Raw genomic sequence first — 24,593 nt, forward strand, 5'->3', positions numbered from 1 at the left:
CGTGTTTTGTGCTGAAACAAAGGAGATTGCAATGGGATGAGAGAAGAACTAGCTAAGGTAGACTGGGAGCAAAGACTTTATGGTGAAACAGTTGAGGAACAGTGGAGAACCTTCCAAGCGATTTTTCACAGTGCACAGCAAAGGTTTATACCAACAAAAAGGAAGGACGGTAGAAAGAGGGAAAATTGACCATGGGTATCTAAGGATACAAAGTGGCAAATTTTAGTGGGAGACTAGAGGACTGGGAAACCTTTAAGTGGCAACAGAAAGCTACTAAAAAAGCTATAAAGAAGAGTAAGATAGATGAATAAACTTGCTCAGAATATAAAAACAGATAGTAAAAGCTTCTACAAATATATACAACAAAAAAGAGTGTCTAAGGTAAATATTGGTCCTTTCGAGGATGAGAAGGGAGATTTAATAATGGGAGATGAGGAAATGGCTGAGGAACTGAACAGGTTGTTTGGGTCGGTCTTCACAGTGGAAGACACAAATAACATGCCAGTGACTGATAGAAATGAGGCTTTGACAGGTGAGGACCTTGAGATGATTGTTATCACTAAGGAGGTAGTGACAGGCAAGCTAATGGGGCTAACGGTAGAGAAGTTTCCTGGCCCTAATGGAATGCATCCCAGCGTGCCAAAAGAGATCGCTAGGGAAATTGCAAATGCACTAGTGATAATTTACCAAAATTCACTAGACTCTGGGGTGGTCCCGGCGGATTGGAAATTAGCAAACGTGACACCACTGTTTAAAAAAGAAGATAGGCAGAAAGCGGGTAATTATAGACCAGTGAGCTTAACATCGGTAGTAGGGAAGATGCTGGAATCTATCATCAAGGAAGAAATAGCTGGATAGAAATTGTCCCATTGGGCAGATGCAGCATGGGTTCATAAAGGGCAGGTCATGCCTAACTAATTTAGTGAAATTTTTTGTGGACATTACCAGTGTGGTAGATAACGGGGAGCCAATGGATGTGGTATATCTGGATTTCCAGAAAGCCTTTTTGCTGCATAAGATAAAGATGCATGCCATCAAGTGTAAAGTAGTAGCATGGATAGAGGATTGGTTAATTAATAGAAAGCAAAGATTGGCGATTAATGGGTGTTTCTCTGGTTGGCAATCAGTAGCTAGTGGTGTCCCTCAGGGATCAGTGTTGGGCCCACAATTATTCACAATTTACATAGATGATTTGGAGTTGGGGACCAAGGGCAATGTGTCCAAGTTTGCAGACGACACTAAGATGAGTGGTAAAGCAAAAAGTGCAGAGGATACTGGAAGTCTGCAGAGGGATTTGGATAGGCTAGGTGAATGGGCTAGGGTCTGGCAGATGGAATACAATGTTGACAAATGTGAGGTTATCCATTTTGGTAGGAATAACAGCAAAAGGGATTACTATTTAAAGGATAAAATATTAAAACATGCTGCTGCGCAGAGAGACCTGGGTGTGCTAGTGCATGTGTCGCAAAAAGTTGGTTCACAGGTGCAACAGGTGATTAAGAAGGTGAATGGAATTTTGTCCTTCATTGCAAGAGGGATGGAGTTTAAGACTAGGGAGTTTATGCTGCAATTGTATGAGGTGTTAGTAAGGCCACACCTGGAGTATTGTGTTCAGTGTGATGGATATCACGTTCACCGCAGAATTTGGATTAAAAATAAGGCAGTAATACACAGCATTCTAAGTCAAGATGGAATAAAACCACTCCAGCCAAAGGTCAGATAGAGGTTACCACCTGATGGGAGAGACTCCAAGCTGGTTCCAATGACATATTAGTATCAAACAGTTAGAAACTCTTCTTTGATAGACCATAAATCCGTTGAGATGAACTCCCCTCCCGAGAAGTATTCAAAATATAAGGACAGGGAATTCTCCAGATAAATAGATACACAAATCTTTCCATAAATATACCTCTTGACACTTAGGATAACACCCTCACAAAAGTGTCTGTTTTGATAACTGTAAAAAATGTCACCCTTACAAGAGGCAGGCACCAACCAGTCCCTCCCTTGCCAATATATCTTAGAATCTATGTGTGGAGCCAGAGAAAATGGGTGAGGTACTAAATGAATACTTTGCATCAGTATTCACCAAAGAGAAGGAATTGGTAGATGTTGAGTCTGGAGAAGGGTGTGTAGATAGCCTGGGTCACATTGAGATCCAAAAAGACGAGGTGTTGGGTGTCTTAAAAAATATTAAGGTAGATAAGTCCCCAGGGCCTGATGGGATCTACCCCAGAATACTGAAGGAGGCTGGAGAGGAAATTGCTGAGGCCTTGACAGAAATCTTTGGATCCTCACTGTCTTCAGGTGATGTCCCGGAGGACTGGAGAATAGCCAATGTTGTTCCTCTGTTTAAGAAGGGTAGCAAGGATAATCCAGGGAACTACAGGCCGGTGAACCTTACTTCAGTGGTAGGGAAATTACTGGAGAGAATTCTTCAAGACAGGATCTACTCCCATTTGGAAGCAAATGGATGTATTAGAGAGAGGCAGCATGGTTTTGTGAAGGGGAGGTCGTGCCTCACTAACTTGATAGAGTTATTCGAGGAGGTCACAAAGATGATTGATGCAGGTAGGGCAGTGGATGTTGTCTATATGGACTTCAGTAAGGCCTTTGACAAGGTCCCTCATGGTAGACTAGTACAAAAGGTGAAGTCACACGGGATCAGGGATGAGCTGGCAAGGTGGATACAGAACTGGCTAGGTCATAGAAGGCAGAGAGTAGCAATGGAAGGATGCTTTTCTAATTGGAGGGCTGTGACCAGTGGTGTTCCGCAGGGATCAGTGCTGGGACCTTTGCTGTTTGTAGTATATATAACTGATTTGGAGGAAAATGTAACTGGTCTGATTAGTAAGTTTGCAGACGACACAAAGGTTAGTGGAATTGCGGATAGCGATGAGGACTGTCAGAGGATACAGCAGGATTTGGATTGTTTCGAGACTTGGGCAGAGAGATGGCAGATGGAGTTTAATCTGGACAAATGTGAGGTAATACATTTTGGAAGGTCTAATGCAGGTAGGGAATATACAGTGAATGGTAGAACCCTCAAGAGTATTGAAAGTCAGAGAGATCTAGGTGTACAGGTCCCTGAAAGGGGCAACACAGGTGGAGAAGGTAGTCAAGAAGGCATACGGCATGCTTACCTTCAATGGCCGGGGCATTGAGTATAAGAATTGGCAAGTCATGTTGCAGCTGTATAGAACCTTTGTTAGGCCACACTTGGAGTATAGTGTTCAATTCTGGTCGCCACACTACCAGAAGGATGTGGAGGCTTTAGAGAGGGTGCAGAAGAGATTTACCAGACTGTTGCCTGGTATGGAGGGCATTAGCTATGAGGAGCAGTTGAATAAACTTGGTTTGTTCTCACTGGAATGACGGAGGTTGTGGGGTGACCTGATAGAGGTCTACAAAATTATGAGGGGCATAGACAGATTGGATAGTCAGAGGCTTTTACCCAGGGTAGAGGGGTCAATTACTAGGGGGCATAGGTTTAAGGTGAGAGGGGCAAGGTTTAGAGTAGATGTACGAGGTAAGTTTTTTTTACACAGAGTGTAGTGGGTGCCTGGAACTCGCTACTGGAGGAGGTGGTGGAAGCAGGGACGATAGTGACATTTAAGGGGCATCTTGACAAATGCATGAATAGGATGGGAATAGAGGGATACGGACCCAGGAAGTGTAGAAGATTGTAGTTAGTCGGGCAGCATGGTAGGCACGGGCTTGGAGGGCCGAAGGGCCTGTTCCTATGCTGCACATTTCTTTGTTCTATGTACTTTGTTCTAACCCTGGACAATTACACAGACATTACAACCATTAAAAGATCTATCAGTAATAGTACATCCAATTAGACATTTGGCTATAGGTAATTAACCAACAATAAATGCCAAGGTAACAAATGCCTTCCTGAACCGATAAGCAAGTTTCATGCATAAAAGGAGGAGGCATTTTAGCAGAAGAGCTAGAGTTCTCTCTCCTTCCGTTTTCTGACCCCCGGTAGCACACAAAGACTCACGAGAGACGAATGGCGATGAAGTCGATGAGGCTTTATTCAGCGTGACTTGTTCCCTGCAGTTCAGCAACAGACTGGCCTGCGGGGGAGAACTCCTGGTTCTTATACTCCACCTTCAGGGCGGAGCTAGAGATCAACAGCCAACCAGGACCCGGGATCTGTCAGCCAATGACATCACAGCTTCACAGTCCCACATGACCCCTAATGCATACTACCACACCCCCCTCTTAGGGCAAGAGTCAGTCAGTTCTCAAGAAGCTTGTCTCATCGGGCAAAACCTGTTGTAAGTATGGTTCTGCAATGACTTCTTAGAAATGTACTAAGAAACTGATAGAGATGTTTTAAGGATTTTGCCATGTTTAGATATCTCATTCGATTGAGAGAAGTTAGTATGTTAGTAAATAACTAGAAGGACTGTTTAGTCCACTTATACTTTAACTCTGCAATTCAGGATGTATCTATTGGTAGTATTTTCACAATAAAGATACTTGAATTAAAATCATACTGTGTAAAAATTAATCTCGAGGTTGAATTCTTGGACACCCATTTAGGATAGGACCCACGACCTCAAGAGGTATCGATTTAGTTATGAGTGACGAATCTGAGCTCTCCCTATAGAAAGTAACTGAAATCCTGTTTAACTGTCTGAGACCCGGAAAAGCATTCTTCCTTCGAGAGATCTATTCTGAGTCTTGGCAGGAAAACAGGTTTTAATAGGTTAATCTACGGCATAGGTTAGTAATAGAGTATTATCAGATCGGGATAACCTAAACCCACGACAGTTGGCGCCCATAACGTGAGGCAATGTTACTATCCTCATAAAAATAATAAATATTAAAAAGTAATATTTAAAAATAAAGCAGAGAAAAAACGGTGTGATCCCTAAAATAGAAAGCTTTCAAACCTGTAAACATGGCAAATACCCCAAATGCGGGAAGAATATATAAAGTTGCCCAAGGAATAAATGAACTAATAAATGGAACTGCCCTATTCCAAGTTGCAGACAATTAATTGTTTACCCTTAAAATTTTAAAACAAAGTCGCATCCATAGAACTGGATGCTGCATGTTAGTTAAAGCAGAAGTCTCTCAAAGGGTTAACAGCAGCCAAAGTTAAAGACTACAGACAGTGCTTATCACACAGGCCTTGAGATAACAGGCAGTAATTGGTTACCTTCCTTTCGAGTCAGTGAAACTCCAGCAAAGTTAATTTTTGAATTAATTAAAGGAAACCAGTGGATTTCCCCACCTCTTTGATAACAGTTAATTATTTTAGCAAGCAATTGATTGAAATTGCCAGAACCTTAAGTTTGAATTACTTGGAATAATGTTTATTTCATTTTATTTGTGAATTAATAGAAACTTAAAGAAACTCACTGACACCATTTTAAAAAGTGTAAATCTGGAGATGACAGTTGACTTTGCTCCGCTATAAATCACCGCAGCTAACTGCTCCCTCATTGGTAGCAGCCAACATTTTCGTGAATGTAAGAAAAACTTGTTAAAAGAAAAATTGTTAAGATAAATAATTAATTAAGTTGTAAAAGTTATACAAGTTTGTGTTAAGCAAATCTTAAATTCAGTTCTGTGTTGAGATCAGAACTAAGCTTGCAGTAATTCAATTTGAATTTTCAAACATTTAAAGTTTTAAAAGAAAACTGTTAAAACCTTTTTTAAATAACTTTGCCAAGGAGCAAAAATTGCCATTGGTTATAAATAGGCAAATAAATAAATAAAAAGAGAGCTAAACGATAGTGGACTCATAGCAGCAAACGATTTAAAAGACAATCTCCTAAAAGTAATAACTGTAAATCACAGAGACCTCAGTCACATAAATGACAATTACTCTCAGGAGAATTCTCCTCGGCAACAACCACAGACACAGCTACCCCCGAGAAAAGAATTCCAAATTTCAGATATTACGGTAGCCAGTGGGAAAATCAAGGACAGACTCCCCGCACACCGAAAAGGCAGGGAGGAAATGGAAATCGCCAGAGTCAAACACCCAAAGTTCAGCAGACTCCAACACATGCCCGGACTAATATGATAAAAATTAAACAACCAGGGAATTCCCAGCATCAGATTAAACAACAAAAAATTGACTCACCCAGCCCAAGGCATAGGAGTCATTACCCTTCCGTAGATATTAAAATCAGGGATTTATTTGGAACAGCGTTAATTGATACAGGGTCAGACATTTCAATTGGAGATCCTCAAGTAAGCTCCAAGTGTCAGCTAATCGGCCCCCTAGATGAAATTTAAATTGTGGGTATAACAGGACAATCACAGTCAACTCAAATTTTTGACTGCGCATCGAATTAAATGGCATGCAGCACACTTTAAAAACTGCAATGATAGGCATTAATCAAATATCACCTTCTGGTCAAAAGGTCTTGTTATTAATTGGAGCTAAAGATTCAAAATTGTGGTTTAACACTTTTCCTGTTAATTCTGACATAGATGAAAGAGCTGAATACGTCATCAAACAGCTAGAATACCAGACTGATTCCACAGCGCGAGCAAAATTAAAACACCTCTTAAATCATCTCTGGGAATCTCTGCAGCAGCATGCAAACCATTGCGGAAAACTGCAAATTGAGCCTACCCCACTAGGGGTTAACCCATTCCCTGTCCAAAAGCAATGGCACATTCCAGAACATCGCGGGAGAACCAGTCTTATTAAAACAATTGACTCACTTGAACAACAAGAATTTTAATTAAAAAGCCCTCACGATACAATTCCCCGATGTTCGGCGTTGCTAAAGCCGACAACAAATGGCGTCTTGTGATTGACTATACAAAATTAAACAAATACACTGAGCCAAACTCAGCTCAGCAGGCAAGTGCCCAACAGATGGTAAGTCAATTAGTTAGAAAAACGTACAAGTCTTGCGTGGCCAATGGCTTTTGGTCACACCCAATTAAGGAAAGTGATCATCAATATACGGCTTTCACAGCACCCAATGGATATCAATATGTGTGGACTCGCCTTCCAAAGGGATTTAGAAAATCCCCACAAATCTTTTCAGCCAGAGTAATGGAAATATTGTCGGACTTACCACAAGTCACTAGTTATGTAGATGACATCTACCTGACAACAGACAATTTGGATGAACACTTTGGACTTTTGAATTAAGTTTTTAAACGACTCGCTGACAATGGCTATCTAATCAATCTTTAAAAGTCTCAGGTATGCAGCCAAACAGTCAACTTCCTTGGCCTGAGTGTCACAGACACAGGCAGGGGGCTGACAAATGATTTTAGAGCGAAAGTTTCATGCATTCAAATGCCCACGAAACTCAAAGAGCTTCAGTCAATCTTAGGATTGTTAAATTATGCGAAGGCATTCATCCCAAATTATTCTGCATTAGCTAAACAGATGTTTATGACAGATGTTCACCAAAAAACAATCCATTCATTTTCACCCATGAGGATTATCAATCCCTGTGCAAAGAGCCATCGATTTGAATACCAGAAATAGCATTCTGCAATTGATCCTTCAAATTAAAATTGGATCAAAGACAGGGATAGCGATCGCCTACAACAAGGGTGAAATAATTCCAGTAGCTTTCTATTCCTACAATTTTACATCCACCGAACAGCGATATAATGATACTGAGCGAACCCTGACTTTTATCTTACAAGTTTTAATTAAAGTCAGGCCTTGGCAAGGAGAGAAGCCAATTCTGATACAGACTGCTTGTCATGCTTTGAAAGATTAAACAGGCTGCCAGAGAATGAAAGAAAGGCGACAGCCCTTAGATATGGTAAGTGGTTAACACATCTCCATGACCATACACTTGAGTGGGAAGTCACTCCAGAGAAATTTGATTTACAATTCCTTCCTCAAATGGAAGATGAATACCCGGAGAGTGAGAGAGAGAATGTACCCCAACACAATCTAGCAGACTACAAAGAAGCCTGGTATTGTGACGGCTCTTCAATGAAAATACTTCAACCAGATGGATTAATGAAATCCTCTGCAGGGAAAGGACTAATCAAAGGGCAATTTCAGGAGTCCAGATATATCCCAGAACAAATCATTGCGATCCCTCTCGGACCTCACACTGCACAATATGCAGAAGCAATGGCATTAAAAGAAGCAATGCAACGGGCAGATTCTAAAAATCCAGTACTAATATGCACCGATTCAGCATATGCAAGAAATGCATATGAGCGAGACCTCCCCATATAGGAAAGAACTAAATGGAAGACACATAGAAATAAGATTATCAATCATAAGTCCATATGGCAAACAGTAGCTATGTTGAGAACAGACACCAAACATACAGGTATTACACATCACTGGACACACCAAGGGCCAGCAGCACAGCTACGGAAATAACTTAGCAGATGAGCAAGGAAAACAAGCTGTAGGGATGTACCTAACTGAGGTTAGGGAGGCCAGGGTCAATGTCATAACTAGACAACAAATAGCAGAAAATCAAGATGATGAATTAAAAATACTGCTAGACCCATATAAAGAAAACCCACCTGGATATCCTTTAAAGTACCTCTATCAAACAAATCAAGAAGGGAAGGTATTGGTATCACGGCCCAAAAAATCAGACCGAGTGATCTCTCCTAAAACAAAACGATTGGAATTAATAAGGGAAGCTCACCAAGGTCAAGGTCATCTCTATGGAGGCGCCCAAGCCACATGTGCACAATTAGGAATGCACTATTGGTGGCCATACATGATAACTGATTGTAAACGATTTGTTGCAAATTGCAAACCGTGTCTCCTCCATAATAAAGGAGCAGTCACGAGGCCACCTTTGATTCGGCCTGCCAAACCAGACCAGCCAATGGTAAAATGGCAAATTGTTTATATTGGACCATTCACCCCTTCTGTGGGTAAAAAACCTTACGGGCAAAAGAACCAATACATCTTGGTAGTGGTAGATTGTTGTACCGCATTTACCTGGTTAGTCCCGACCGCCCGCTGTTCAGAACTCGCAACGATCACAGCACTCTCGTACTCACTGTTCCCTGTTACTGGATTGCCAGCCTGCATACATGCCGACCGAGGTTCAGCCTTCATTGGTTTCAGAGACATGTGTTAACAATCAGGTATACGATTGGAATTCAGTACTCCGTACCATCCCACATCTAGTGGGATGGTGGAGCGTCGGAATCAAGAAGTAAAGAGAGGACTGGCAAAACTGATGATGATCAGGGGATCAAAGTGGGCTAACCTGGTACCTGAGGTGCAAATGTGTCTTAATAACATGCCTTTAGCTAAGTTAGGCATGCATCAAAATATTACACCCTGCCGTTTAATGTATGGGATACACATGAATACCCCTTTATCCCAAAATGCTTTGATACCCCTTCCGGAGCCTGAGCCAGAGCTCACTAAGGAACTAAGATCACTAATTTCTGTAACCTCTGAAGTGACAATTCCCCCACCAGGCACTTGGATGCCTCAAGTAGGTGAGTGCGTGCAGGAGAAAAAACAGTCCAAACAATCAGGCTTAAGAGCTAAATGGAAACCCCCTTGTGTCATCACGCAGGAACTCAACAAGAGAACTGTGGTGATTGAAACAGGAAGAGGGGACCGAACCACTCAGAGAACAGTATCTGTGGATAATTTAAAGCCAGCACCCAGGTACTTTGAACCTTAAACAAAATGGATCATGACAATCCATATTTAGGTCTGTATGGACCCCCTATAGAGCAAACTCCTCCCCAAATTAATGATGAATTAAAAGAAACTAAACAATCAAAAGGACGGCTCACAAGCCTGTCACAAATCACCAGTTTAAAGATCAGCCCTTGCAGGCAGCCAGTACAGCTGCAGCCAGCCCGCCCCCACGGCAGACTGATAGCTCAGCTATCACAGAACACACTTCTGTGGAAATGATTCTTGACAATTTAAATCCACCAGCAGCGCCTGATGAGAGGCGCGAAACATGCCGCACCCTCGGAAGGTGGTTGAATAAGAAAGGATGTCAAAGAATTTGTCAACATTGTACACTAATGTTACTTTTTATGATGGTTACCATAGCTTTAATTGTATAGACAGTAGTAATCGTGATTGGGAATGAAACCCTCCAACAAACAGTTTTTCTAGGGAAAGAACCCCAGGCCCCGACTCAATTAACTTTGGGCCGAACTATTCAAAGAGTTGCGCGATCCGCACCTCATAAATTGGACTATACAAAATTTTCCAATCCCGACAGAAATATATGGACACCTGTCCTGGAACCAACCTGTCTTTCCCCAGGAAAGGTTCTCATTCCACTAAATATAATTGTCAATTTGGGAAAATTGATAGAGAATCACCAAATAATTTCCCATGACAGCCAAATTTTCCGAATGAAAGAATTAGAGGAAACCATGAAGTTTCTAAAAGAATCTTCTCCAGAAATATCTTATAATTCTCTCACTGATCCCCAGGCACATCTTTTGGATCAGTATAGACATAGAGTGGACAGGAATCAAAAAGATAGAGCCATCTCTCGGCTCTCATTTTAAATTCTCTCATTGTACATCTGTACTAGGTGACTATAAAGGTTATGTCATAGAACATGATTAACCCATCAATCTCTATTATCACAACTTAGTATATGATTGGTCAATTCCAGCCTGGAATCAGGTAATGTTTGAAGTAATACCTTCAGAATTTAAATTTCAAAAACCAAATGTACTCGAAAATCCTGGCAACGTCACTATAGTTCGTTCATCTTTACTATATGACAGCTGGTACTATCAATCAGGAGACCCCGATAAAAAATGGGAAGAAAAAATTTCACAATGCCTATATCAAAGTGGTCAAAAAACAAATGACACTAATTTTACGGGAAAACTTAAAAGAGAATGTTATTCCTCCTGGCTCACAGATCCAGGTGAGACGCATCAAAAGAATGATGATCACAATAATCAGCAGAATGAAACCGACCTCATGTCTCTGTTCCGCATCCTGGGACCGAAACAGACATATGCCCTATGTGATATAGTATTTGGGGTAAACAAAACCATTTATGAGAGTCATGTTATACTAATGATTCTGACCCGACTCGACCCTCTAATCGATATTCAGTAAACCACACTATTGAGGCACGCTCCAAAATGTCACTGTGACAAACCTGGATGGGTGACTAGTGCGGATGCTCAACGCATGGTGTGGGTATCTAATAACTTCTCCATTTACGATTGGAAACCTGCTAATCATTCTAGTCACACCATTCAGGCCGTCTACTCCATAGGATTGTATTTTAAACAGAATCCCTCAGTCAAACGGACTGATTTATTTAAAAATCTTCTTTTATTACCCCCTGAGCTAATCCATCAAAATCTTAAAGTGAATTATACTGATAGACTGAGAGGATGCTTACGCAGCTATCCTAACTGTGGAAATAGTACCTCACCAATCAATAGTAAGCAGGAATCATCTCTGATTTCTCTACTTGAGGCTCCACCACCTTTTAGGGTCATAATGAGAAATGACACTTGGCAGAATTTTGTCACCCCTAAATCGAAGAAACCAAACACATCGTATTTGGTCCCACGCTCCGCCCATCAAAGACGGAGGCCGATGAGTGTACAATTAAAAAACACTAAACTTCTAACCTCAGCTACCTCTTCAGTCGTACAAGCCTTAGAAATGTTCTCGCGGTGGTTAAGTGAGACCACTTCGAATCTCAAAAACATATCTTCATATGTCACTATAATGACGAGTCTGACTGTGGACTCACTGGTAGTACTTCGAGATCAAACATTGGCAAATAATGATCTTGTTAAAGCTAACTATAACCATATTTAAATATCTCTCAACTATTCGGCAGTTGAAGGTATTGCAGAAATCCACTTCTAGAGTCATGTTACTCAAAGTGAGCGAAATTGAACAGCATAAACCTGACAGAGTTGATACTCTGTGGTGGTTTAAATACAGAGTATGGAGAATTTCTTTAATAGTGTCCATGCCAAGTATACAACCGGACAAATGTTATTTTCGGATTTGTAACTGTGTCCAACTCGGACAAATTGCTTCCACAGGAAATTTAAAAGCACATGTACGAGTTCACACTCCGTACACTTTAATTGGTCAGGCTGGATTTAATAGAACTTCCTTACAGCCATTAGAATATTTTTCCGCTGACATGTGTATAGGGACAACCCTACGCTTATTTTGATTGGCAAAAACACCATGATTGTAGGAATGCATCCTGTTCAGTGGTTGCAACCCCTATTTTTGAAAAACTATCTAGAATTCACATTCTGGGCAATGGATCAGTAGCGATACTCACTTCTGAGTATTGTGATGACTGTCAACTTGCTCCAGGAACATGGATGTTGACGCCACATGAAAATGTAACTTGCTGTGGCTATGGCCTTAAAAAGGACCACAGACACGCAGCAGCAGTTTCCATATCCCCAGAGAATCGCATCTCATCCACCATTAGGATTTCTAAATTGACCGCTCTCTTAGCACATATGTATCATGCTCACCTTACGGTCACTTTCACTAATTATGATATAACTGAGCATATTCGGCATGCCAAACATTTATTATCCCAAGTTCAGATCTTCGATCCTGTCCATGCCCCGGACTGGATCCGTGTCCTTGGTATGGCTGCTGAAGATGTTTTTCCCAAAATGGGTTCCATTTTTCAAGGAATTACTCATGCTGCTAGTGATGTTATTTCCTATTTTTCAGGATTCTTTGGATCCTTTGGTAATGTTCTGCATTACGCACTGACTTACGCACTGCCTATCAGTGGCACAATATGTTTGATTTTACTCATTTCCTGTCTCCGCAGATAGACCCTCACCATGTCCTCAGTATTTCCAGTCCACCTTCAGGATTGGGCCGAGCACATGCAATTCCTTATTGATACAGGAAACGGCACTGATCATCAATGAGAATCAATTTTTATTTATTTATTTTTGCCTAAGTGGCTAGACAGCTGGTCTGTATTACAGAACAAGGCCAGCAGCGCGGGTTCAATTCCTGTACCAGCTTACCCGAACAGGCGCCAGAAAGTGGCGACTAGAGACTTTTCACAGTAGCTTCATACTTGTGACAATGGAAGATTATTATTATTTTTATTATTAATGTCTTTCTGAACATGAGAAATATTCTGAACAGATAATACTGTATACGAAAGGTCAATCAACCGACTCTCCCAACCCGGAAACCCTTCCGTACTTTTGTTTTCATATAGTCCCTATAGCTTATAACCTTTTACAAATGATGCCTCATCAACGTATTGATAGAAAGCCCTATAGGATCATTAACCTTCATGAAGAAGGATCCCTTTCCACCTCTATGGTAATTGTACTGTGTCCTCGTTGTAATCGACGAGGTCTCTTACGTCCTACTGTTACTACACCCAGGAGATATGGCACTCCTTTTAATATTCATGGACCACGAACGTACTGTCATCAGCAGTATGTTGCCATGACACAATCCCCAACGGGACTCAAATATTGTCACGGTTATCTTCTACCAGATCTACGTCCGTGCAGCTACGCTTCCTGGCGACCACCACAGTTTGCAGCTGCTGTGGCCCCCGCCCTTTTTGATCAATTCATGCATCATCATCTTTTTGGTCCTTTCCCGCCCCGAGCATCTATTGTTTTTTGCCTCAATGATAAAAATGGCCCCATACTGGGACTATCTCTGACGTCATCGCTAAACTCCTCACTCCCTTACCTGGAGATGAGGTTGGATGTTGAAAGTGAGCCCACCGCTGCCGGTTCATCTTCTCCACCCATATCTGTATTGCTCCACAGCCAGGCGGATGATCTTGCAACAGTTGAACGTCATATCACGGATTGGCGAGACCTTAATGAGGTACCTTCAGATTTCGCACCTCTTACGTACCAAGGTGCAATATCATCAATGATATTGAAATTCCCGGCCTTTATCAAGGGGATCTGACACTGATGTCACCAATACTGTAACAACCCTCGCTTCATTTGCCACGCATCTTACAGATTCTGAAACTGCAACCCTCACTTCCCTTATCGAATATCTCGCTGAATCTGAAACTGATATAAACCCTGAGAATTTCGCAATCGATTCCATCATCGGACGTTTCCTGCAAATTGGCAACTAATTATAATCATCCTATTACTTATACACAGACATATCTTGAATTAAGTACTGATACCTGAATCGAACTTGTATAACATTATCTTCATGTGATAAAACAGTTTATCCCAACCTCATCGGAAAGATGGAGAACGCTTTGTTCCTGTATCGACCAAACTCATCGACAAATGGAGTGTTTAGAAGCAAATTCTTCGGTTCTCCCGGAATGGTTTTCCACTTCTAGATCGGGTCCCGTCAGGATGTTGCCAAATAATGTTGCTAACTTTGCCTTAGTTTAATTTCTCTGTTTTATTACCTTTGCTCTTGAGTCGCCAGGTATCTTTTATGATACCGCCACGTGGTTCAAGTCCGAGTAATGATCAATAGTCCAATACACCGCTTAGTAAGATTTAAATCAAAGCAATTATACACAGTAATCACTACTCATGCATAAATTCTATGTCTAAGCTACTTCTACGACTAACAGGCCAATAGTTAACTTGGGACTGGCCCACCAGGTCAGGGAAACAAATGGCCTTTCGTTTGGGTTCTGAGCCTGCGGGATTCGAAGTTGGTACGGATTGGTAGCTAGGAGCGCCTATCTCGTAGCGAGCGTTGAAGTAAGACTTACAGTTTTACCAGCTGCTGAGGAGTGGAGAGCTGGAAAAGCAGTGGTGAAGAGCAGAGTGCTGGTGGAGGGCAGGTGAAGAGAAGAGCAATTTGAACTTGGACTCGATTCTAGTTCCCTGCGGCTTCCCGCCTTTCGGGGTGGACCCTGTACCTGGTCCCAAGTGATTGGACTTTGTCCCAATCACTTGGTTCGATTTTCTCCAATGCTGGAGCGATTCCTTGATCGATGGGCGGTCTTGAGGTGGTCGTTCACCTCCCTTTGTGTAGGCTTCTGCTGGCGCCAAAGAGTCTGGTTTGACTTTGTGTGTCTAAATGTTGCTCATTGTTCCTGGGGATTGCTCATTAGTATGCAGATGGCTGGTGTTTTGTTATGCTGATGGTTGCTGGTATCGATCTTGTCTGGCCTTTCCAGAGGTAAATACACAGTCAACCTGCAGCTGCTCGTTTTTGTCCTGTTGGCTGACTTTCCCATCAGCCTTTGCTGTTCGCCATTTTGAATCGGGAGTTAGCCACAACATCCCACTGCAGTCTCCTTTGTTTAAGAGCAAGACACTGTTATTGGATTTTACCTTCTCAGATTACATTTGTATTTTAAATTGAACCAATAAGATAAATGAGTTGATGGCACAAATCACAAGGATCGCTCCTTCCGAGTGGATCTCTAACTCAGATCATTAATTATTGATGTCTTATTACACAGGACAAGATCTAAGATAGCTTGGACAATCGTAGGTTCCATTACATACTGTTTGATAAAACTATCGCAGATATATTCTATGAACCCCTCCTCAAGTCTGCCCTGACCTCCTGGTTTGACCAATCAACATGACAATTAAAAAAAAAACATGATTATTGCTGTACCATTTTTACATGCATCGGTTATTTCTTTGATTATTGCCCTTCCATTGTGATGTTATTATTTGGTGGTCTGTACACTGCACCTATCAGTGACCTTTTCTCCTTACTTTTTCTAATTTCCACCCAAAGACATTCAACCTTTTTCTCTATAGAACCTATATAATCTCTCAATACCGCCCTAAATATCAGTACTACACCAGCTCCCTTACTCCCTTACCTCCCTGCCTGTCGTTCCAAATAGTCTGATACTCCTGGATATTTAACTCCCCTTCGTGACCATCCTGCAACAATGTCTCTGTAATGACCACTAAAACAAAGTCATTTGCAGTGATTTGTGCCACCAACTCATTTATCTTATTTCGAATGCGATGAGCATTCAGGTAAAGTGCCTTTATGCCAGTTTTAATACCTTCTTTTTGAATCCTAACACCTCCATTAATTTATTTTTTAAATTTGTTTTTATTCAAAATTTTTTAATAATTTTTACAAGCCACTACAAAAAGAAAAACAATGAAAAGAAAGCGTTAGCAATAAAACAAAAAACAACTTAACCATTTGTCACCTTTAAGAATTGGATGCTGAAGAAATGTACCTTTAACAGATGAAGCTGATGATATTACTGAAGAGATGTCACAGGGGGGAGCTGAGCTCACGTCTGCTTTTGGTTTCAGTTTGAGAGCAGCTTGGGTGTGTCTGTGTGTTTTGCTGAGAGCAGCTGAAAAGTGCCTGGCTGGTTTGCTGAGTTGCTTGAAAGGAGAAAGCCAGTTTGAGAGAGCAGCTTGGGTGTACCTGCGTGTTTCCAGTGAGCTGCAAGAAGAAAACACAGAACTGGTCTGTTGATGTCTGCAAATCGAAAGACTATAAGTATATTGAATGCAACCTCATGTCTGTTATTAAAGGGGAAGTCTTTTGGATGTTTGGAGGAACAATTTGAGGGATTATTTAGTGTTGTATTATTTTCGGGGCTATCTTTGAAGTAAGGATTGTTAAGGGATCCAATGTTTATTCAAAAGGTTAAGTTGAGTTCATGGAATTAACATTGTGTTAAAAACCATGTGTCCATAATTGTAATATCACATCTGGGGAACAAACCGTGTGCTTCAAAAGCAACAATCCAGGAAAGGGGGAGGTTAGTTGAACTCCATGATACATTTTGGGGTTCTGAAAAGACCTCGCCCATAATACATTTAATAAATTAACAATTTAACAAAACAAGGTGGGGTATCTGCCCTTTACAAATGAAGTCAGTCCATCACCGCCCCCCCCCCCCTCTGGTTTGCTGCTGCTGCTGACCTCCACCTAACGTTCCGCGAGAAAGTCAAGGAACGGTTGCCACCGCCTGGAGAACCCCTGCAAGGACCCTCGCAAGGCAAACTTTATCCTCTCCAACCTGAGAAACCCCGCCATGTCACTAACCCAAGAGTCTACACTAGGGGATTTTGCGTCCCTCCACATTAACAAGAGCCTTCTCCGGGCTACCAAGGAAGCAAAGGCCAGAGCTCCGGCCCCTTTCGACTCCTGCACTCCCGGATCATCTGATACCCCAAATATCGCTATCCCCCAGCTCGGTTTTACCCGATTGTCCAAGATCTTGGACATAGCCTTCGCGAAGCCTTTCCAAAATCCTGTAAGTGCCGGGCATGCCCAGAACATATGGACATGATTTGCTGGGCTGCCTGAGCACCGCACACACCTGTCCTCCACCCCAAACAACTTACTCATATGACTTACTGTCATATGCGCCCGGTGCACCACCTTAAACTGAATCAGGCTAAGACTGGCGCAAGATGAGGAGGAATTGACCCTGCCCAGGGCTTCAGCCCACAGGCCCTCATCTAGCTCCTCGCCCAGCTCCTCCTCCCACTTGCCCTTCAGCTCTTCCACCGAGGCCTCCTCCGCCTCCTGCAGCACCTGGTATATGTCCGATACCTTGACGTCCCCTACTCACATGCCCGAGACCACCCTGTCCTGTATCCTCCGGGCAGGTAGCAATGGAAATTCCCCCACCTGCTTTTTCACGAACACCCGAACCTGCATGTACCTAAAAGTATTCCCCGGGGGCAACCCAAATTTCTCCTCCAGCGCCCTCAGGCTAGCAAAAGTCCCATCGATAAACAAGTCCCCCATCCTTTTGATACCCGCCCTGTGCCAGCTTTGAACCCACCGTCTATTCTACCCGGAATGAACACGTGATTGTTCCGTATCGAGGTCCAGACTGAGGCCCCTACTTCCCCCTGTGCCATCTCCACTGCCCTCAGATCCTCAATGTCGCCGCCACCACCGGGCACGTGGTATACCGCGTCGGCGGAAGTGGCAGCGGTGCCGTTATCAGTGACCCCAAGCTAGTATCTTTACAAGACGCTGCTTTCAACCATTTCCACGCTGCCCCCTCTCCCTCCATTACCCACTTCCGAATCATAGATACATTCGCTGCCCAATAACAGCTGCAAATGTTCGGCAGCGCAAACCGCCCCCCCCCCCCCCCCCCCCCCCCCCGACTGCGCTCCAAGAACAGTCTCTTAATCCGCGGGGTCTTGTTTGCCCACACAAATCCCGTAATACTCCCATTTACCTGCTTGAAAAAGGACTTGGGGATGAGAATGGGCAGGCACCGGAAGACGAACAAGAATCTAGGGAGGACCGTCATCTTTACGGACAGCACCCTGCCCGCCAGGGAAAGCGGCAGCATGTCCCACCTCCTAAAGTCCTCCTCTATCTGATCCACCAGCCACGCTAAATTGAGCTTGAGCAAGACCCCCCAGCTCTAAGCCACCTGGATGCCCAAGAAACGAAAGCTCCTCTCCGCCATCTTGAGCGGTAGCTCTCCCAATCTCTTTTCCTGGCCCCTCGTATGTCTCACAAAAAGCTCGCTTTTTCCAACATTCAGCTTATACCCCGAAAAGTCTCCAAAGTCTCCAAGAATCTGCATGACCTCCCCCATCCCCTCCACCGGATCCGCAATATACAGGAGCAGGTCATCCACATACAGTGAGACACCATGCACCTCCCCACCCCGAAACAGCCCCCTCCAGTTTCTTGACTCCCTCAACGATCGACAGGGCAAACAGCAGGGGGGACAGGGGGCATCCCTGCCTCGTTCCTCTAAAGTACTCCGACCGCAGCCGGTTCGTCGATACGCTCGCTACCGGGGCCTGGTACAACAATTTGACCCACCCTATAAATTCCTCTCCAAACCGAAACACTTCCCACAGGTACTCCCACTCCACCTGATCAAAGGCTTTCTCCACGTCCATTGCCGCTACCACTTCTGCGTTACCCCACCCCCTCCGAGGGCATCATGATCACATTCAGGAGCCTCCGCACATTCACAAACCCCGTCTGATCCTCATTGATCACTCCCGGGACGCAGTCCTCAATACTAGTGGCCAAAATCTTGGCCAACAGCTTGGCATCCACATTCAGGAGTGAGATCGGCCTGTAGGGTCCTTATCTCGCTTGAGGATAAGCGAGATCAGAGCCTGCGACCTTGTCGGGGGAAGGATCCCTTTTCATTAGCCTCATTAAAAGTTCTCAACAACAGCTGGCCCAACAGCTCCGAGAATTTCTTATAAAACTCTATGGGATACCCATCCAGTACAGGGGACTTGCCCGCCTGCATACCCCCTAACCCCTTAACCAGTTCCTCCATCTCAATCGGGGCCCCCGATCCCTCTCCCCACCCCTCCTCCACCTTTGGAAACCTCAGTTGGTCCAGGAACTGCCTCATCCCCTCTCCCCCCCCCACCCCACCTCCGGGGGTTATGACTCGTACAATTTACCGTAGAAGTCCTTGAAGACCTCGTTCATCTTTGCCGAGCTCAGCACCATGTTCCCCCCCCCATCTCTAATTCCCCCTATCTCCCTGGCCACCTCTCTCTTCTGTAGATGATGTGCCAGCATCCTACTTGCCTTCTCCCCATACTCATACACTGCTCCCTGTACCTTCCTCAACTGGGCCTCAGCCTTCCCCGTGGTAAGCAAGTCGAACTCCGTCTGGAGGCTCCGGCGCTCCTTCAATAACCCCTCCTCAGGGGATTCTGCATACCTCCTGTCCACCCTAAGTATCTCCCCCACTAATCTCTCCCTCTCCATCTTCTCCCTCTTCTCTCTGTGGGACCTGATTAAAATTAACTCCCCCCTGACAACTGCCTTCAGCGCCTCCCAGTTCACACTCACGGAAACCTCCCCATTATCATTGGCCTCCACATAGCTTTGGATACACCTCCAAACCCGCCCACAAACCTCCTCCTCCGCCAGTAGTCCCACGTCCATTCGCCACAGCGGGCGTTGGGCTCTCTCCTCCCCCAACCCCAGCTCCACCCAGTGCGGGGCATGGTCCGAGATCGCAATGGCCAAATACTCCACCCACTCCACTCTCGGGATTAGCGCCCTACTTACTATGAAAAAAACAATCCACGAGTAAGCCTTGTGCACATTGGAGAAGAAGGAAATCTCCTTCGCCCTAGGCCTGGCAAATTTCCACGGATCCACTCCCCCCATCTGGCCCATGAACTGCCTCAGGACCTTGGCCGCTGCCGGCCTCTTACCCGATCTTGACCTAGACCGATCCAGTGTCGGGTCCAGGACCGTGTTAAAGTCCCCCCCCATTGCCAAGCTGCATGACTCCAGATCCGGAATCTGACTCAACATCCACTTCATGAAGCCTGCATCGTCCCAGTTCGGAGCATACACATTCACCAGCACCACCCGGGCCCCCTGCAGCCTGCCACTCACCATAACATATCGACCCCCCTTATCCGTCACAATACCCGCAGCCAAAATACCAAAATTGCGACCCCCCTGTTCTTCGCATCCAGCCCTGAGTGGAACACCTGCCCCACCCATCCCGTCCTCAGCCTGGTTTGATGCGCGATCCTTAGGTGCGTTTATGTAGCATGGCTACGTCGGCCTTTAGCCCCTTTAAGTGCAAAAACACACGGGCCCTCTTGACCGGTCCATTCAGGCCTCTCACGTTCCATGTGATCAGCCGGATCAGGGCGCTTCCCTCCTCCATCCCCCACCCCCGCCGACTAGCCATCTCCTTTTTTAGGCCAGCCACGTGCCCGCACCCCCCAGCCCCCAGGCGAAGGCTCCCCGCCCCGACTCCCCCCTTTAACATCGATTCTTCCTCAGTCAGCACAGCAGCATCCCACCCCCCCCTTACCCCCCGCTGCCCCCCCCCCAGCCAAGCATCTGCTTGACCCCCCTACTCCCCCCATTGCATTCTCGTAAGTCAGCTGACTCATGCTGAGCCCAGCCGCTCCCGCCTCCAACTCCAATCCCCCTGTGGATTCCCCTTACAACTCTCCAACACCCCCCCCCCACTTAAGTGGGGTAGAGAGAGTCCCCCCCCTGCACCCCGTGTGAACCGAGAAGGAAAACAAAACAAAGTACTGCACCCACCAGCCCCCACCTTCAGATACCACCCCCACAATTTCGTGGGAAAAACCGTGCTCCCTACCTGGGCCGACCCCACCTCCTGTGACGCAGCTCCTCCCAACTGCAACCTTGCCCAAAGCCCCGAGAGCCCCGGGCAAAGGGGCCACAAAAACACAAGAAAACACTGGGAAAACCCCAACAAAACACTGCCCCATCCCCCCCACCAACAACCCCCACAGCATGCTGCAGTCCATTAACTCGAGTCCAACTTCTCATTCTTGATGAAAGTCCACGCCTCGTCCGGCGTGTCGAAATACTGGTGTCGGTCCTGATACGTATCGCACAGCCTCGCTGGCTGCAACAGCCCGAACTTCACCCCCTTTCCGTGGAGGACCGCCTTGGCCCGTTTAAATCCCGCATGTCGCAGGAGGGGGCCAGTGTTCAGGTAGGTGGTTTGAAGTGTGTCTACTTCAATGCCAGGAGTATACGAAACAAGGTAGGGAACTGGCAGCATGGGTTGGTACCTGGGACTTCGATGTGGCCATTTCGGAGACATGGATAGAGCAGGGACAGGAATGGATGTTGCAGGTTCCGGGGTTTAGGTGTTTTAGTAAGCTCAGAGAAGGAGGCAAAAGAGGGGGAGGTGTGGCGCTGCTAGTCAAGAGCAGTATTACGGTGGCGGAGAGGATGCTAGATGGGGACTCTTCTTCCGAGGTGGTATGGGCTGAAGTTAGAAACAGGAAAGGAGAGGTCACCCTGTTGGGAGTTTTTTATAGGCCTCCTAATAGTTCTAGGGATGTAGAGGAAAGGATGGCGAAGATGATTCTGGATAAGAGCGAAAGTAACAGGGTAGTTATTATGGGAGACTTTAACTTTCCAAATATTGACTGGAAAAGATATAGTTCGAGTACAATAGATGGGTCGTTTTTTGTACAGTGTGTGCAGGAGGGTTTCCTGAAGCAATATGTTGACAGGCCAACAAGAGGCGAGGCCACGTTGGATTTGGTTTTGGCTAATGAACCAGGCCAGGTGTTGGATTTGGAGGTAGGAGAGCACTTTGGGGACAGTGACCACAATTCGGTGACGTTTACGTTAATGATGGAAAGGGATAAGTATACACCGCAGGGCAAGAGTTATAGCTGGGGGAAGGGCAATTATGATGCCATTAGACGTGACTTGGGGGGGATAAGGTGGAGAAGTAGGCTGCAAGTGTTGGGCACACTGGATAAGTGGGGCTTGTTCAAGGATCAGCTACTGCGTGTTCTTGATAAGTATGTACCGGTCAGGCAGGGAGGAAGGCGTCAAGCGAGGGAACCGTGGTTTACCAAGGAAGTGGAATCTCTTGTTAAGAGGAAGAAGGAGGCCTATGTGAAGATGAGGTGTGAAGTTTCAGTTGGGGCGATGGATAGTTACAAGGTAGCGAGGAAGGATCTAAAGAGAGAGCTAAGACGAGCAAGGAGGGGACATGAGAAGTATTTGGCAGGAAGGATCAAGGAAAACCCAAAAGCTTTCTATAGGTATGTCAGGAATAAGCGAATGACTAGGGAAAGAGTAGGACCAGTCAAGGACAGGGATGGGAAATTGTGTGTGGAGTCTGAAGAGATAGGCGAGATACTAAATGAATATTTTTCGTCAGTATTCACTCAGGAAAAAGATAATGTTGTGGAGGAGAATGCTGAGCCCCAGGCTAATAAAATAGATGGCATTGAGGTACGTAGGGAAGAGGTGTTGGCAATTCTGGAAAGACTGAAAATAGATAAGTCCCTGGGACCTGATGGGATTTATCCTAGGAATCTCTGGGAGGCCAGGGAAGAGATTGCTGGACCTTTGGCTTTGATTTTTATGTCATCATTGGCTACAGGAATAGTGCCAGAGGACTGGAGGACAGCAAATGTGGTCCCTTTGTTCAAAAAGGGGAGCAGAGACAACCCCGGCAACTATAGACCAGTGAGCCTCACGTTTGTAGTGGGTAAGGTCTTGGAGGGGATTATAAGAGACAAGATTTATAATCATCTAGATAGGAATAATATGATCAGGGATAGTCAGCATGGCTTTGTGAAGGGTAGGTCATGCCTCACAAACCTTATCGAGTTCTTTGAGAAGGTGACTGAACAGGTAGATGAGGGTAGAGCAGTTGATGTGGTGTATATGGATTTCAGCAAAGCGTTTGATAAGGTTCCCCATGGTAGGCTATTGCAGAAAATACGGAGGCTGGGGATTGAGGGTGATTTAGAGATGTGGATCAGAAATTGGCTAGCTGAAAGAAGATAGAGGGTGGTGGTTGATGGGAAATGTTCAGAATGGAGTACAGTCACAAGTGGAGGAGCACAGGATCTGTTCTGGGGCCGTTGCTGTTTGTCATTTTTATCAATGACCTAGAGGAAGGCGCAGAAGGGTGGGTGAGTAAATTTGCAGACGATACTAAAGTCAGTGGTGTTGTCGATAGTGTGGAAGGATGTAGCAGGTTACAGAGGGATATAGATAAGCTGCAGAGCTGGGCTGAGAGGTGCAAATGGAGTTTAATGTAGAGAAGTGCGAGGTAATTCACTTTGGAAGGAATAACAGGAATGCGGAATATTTGGCTAATGGTAAAGTTCTTGAAAGTGTGGATGAGCAGAGGGATCTAGGTGTCCATGTACATAGATCCCTGAAAGTTGCCACCCAGGTTGATAGAGTTGTGAAGAAGGCCTATGGAGTTGGCCTTTATTGGTAGAGGGATTAAGTTCCGGAGTCAGGAGGTCATGTTGCAGCTGTACAGAACTCTGGTTCGGCCGCTTTTGGAGTATTGCGTACAGTTCTGGTCACCGCATTATAGGAAGGACGTGGCTTTGGCGCGGGTGCAGAGGAGATTTACCAGGATGTTGCCTGGTATGAGGAAAGGCTGATGGACTTGAGGTTGTTTTCGTTGGAGAGAAGAAGGTTAAGAGGAGACTTAATAGAGGCATACAAAATGATCAGGGGGTTAGATAGGGTGGACAGTGAGAGCCTTCTCCCGCGGATGGAAATGGCTGGCATGAGGGGACATAACTTTAAACTGAGGGGTAATAGATATAGGACAGAGGTCAGAGGTAGGTTCTTTACGCAAAGAGTAGTGAGGCCGTGGAATGCCCTACCTGCTACAGTAGTGAACTAGCCAACATTGAGGGCATTTAAAAGTTTATTGGATAAACATATGGATGATAATGGCGTGGTGTAGGTTAGATGGCTTTTGTTTCGGTGCAACATCGTGGGCCGAAGGGCCTGTACTGCGCTGTATTGTTCTATGTTCTATGTAATCGTTCAACAGGGAGCACGGTAGCTCACGTGGCTAGCACTGTGTGGCTTCACAGCGACAGGGTCCCAGGTTCGATTCCCCGCTGGGACACTGTCTGTGTGGCGTCTCCACATTCTCCCCGTGTCTGCGTGTGTTTCCTCTGGGTGCTCTGGTTTCCTCCCACAGTCCAAAGACGTGCAGGTTAGGTAGATTGGCCATGCTAAGTTGTCCTTACTCTCCAAAAAGGTTAGGTGGGGTGATTGGGTTATGGGGATAGGGTGGAAGTGAGGGCTTAAGTGGGTCGGTGCAGACTCGATGAGCCGATGCCTCCTTCTGCACTGTCTTCGAGACAGGATCTACTCCCATTTGGAAGCAAGGGGTCGTATTAGCGAGAGGCAGCACGGTTTTGTGAAGGGGAGTTCGTGT

At 45.0% G+C, this 24,593-nt stretch overlaps 1 long non-coding RNA gene across 2 annotated transcripts in view; it reads right to left on the reverse strand.

Annotated features, from left to right (window-relative positions):
• The window catches only part of LOC140395903 (uncharacterized), a 67,408-nt gene that overhangs the window by 8,877 nt on the left and 33,938 nt on the right, over nucleotides 1-24,593 (reverse strand). Inside the window, exon 1 of one of the 2 annotated variants that reach the window (XR_011936381.1) lies at nucleotides 8,930-9,587. The exons of the other annotated variant lie outside the window; for it this stretch is intronic. This is a non-coding gene — a long non-coding RNA (uncharacterized lncRNA). Of the gene's footprint in view, nucleotides 1-8,929; nucleotides 9,588-24,593 lie in introns of those variants that run through there. 2 annotated transcript variants of the gene reach the window in all.

This window comes from Scyliorhinus torazame, chromosome 19 (assembly GCF_047496885.1).
Source record: "Scyliorhinus torazame isolate Kashiwa2021f chromosome 19, sScyTor2.1, whole genome shotgun sequence".
In the NCBI taxonomy this organism is placed as follows: Eukaryota; Metazoa; Chordata; class Chondrichthyes; order Carcharhiniformes; family Scyliorhinidae; genus Scyliorhinus; species Scyliorhinus torazame.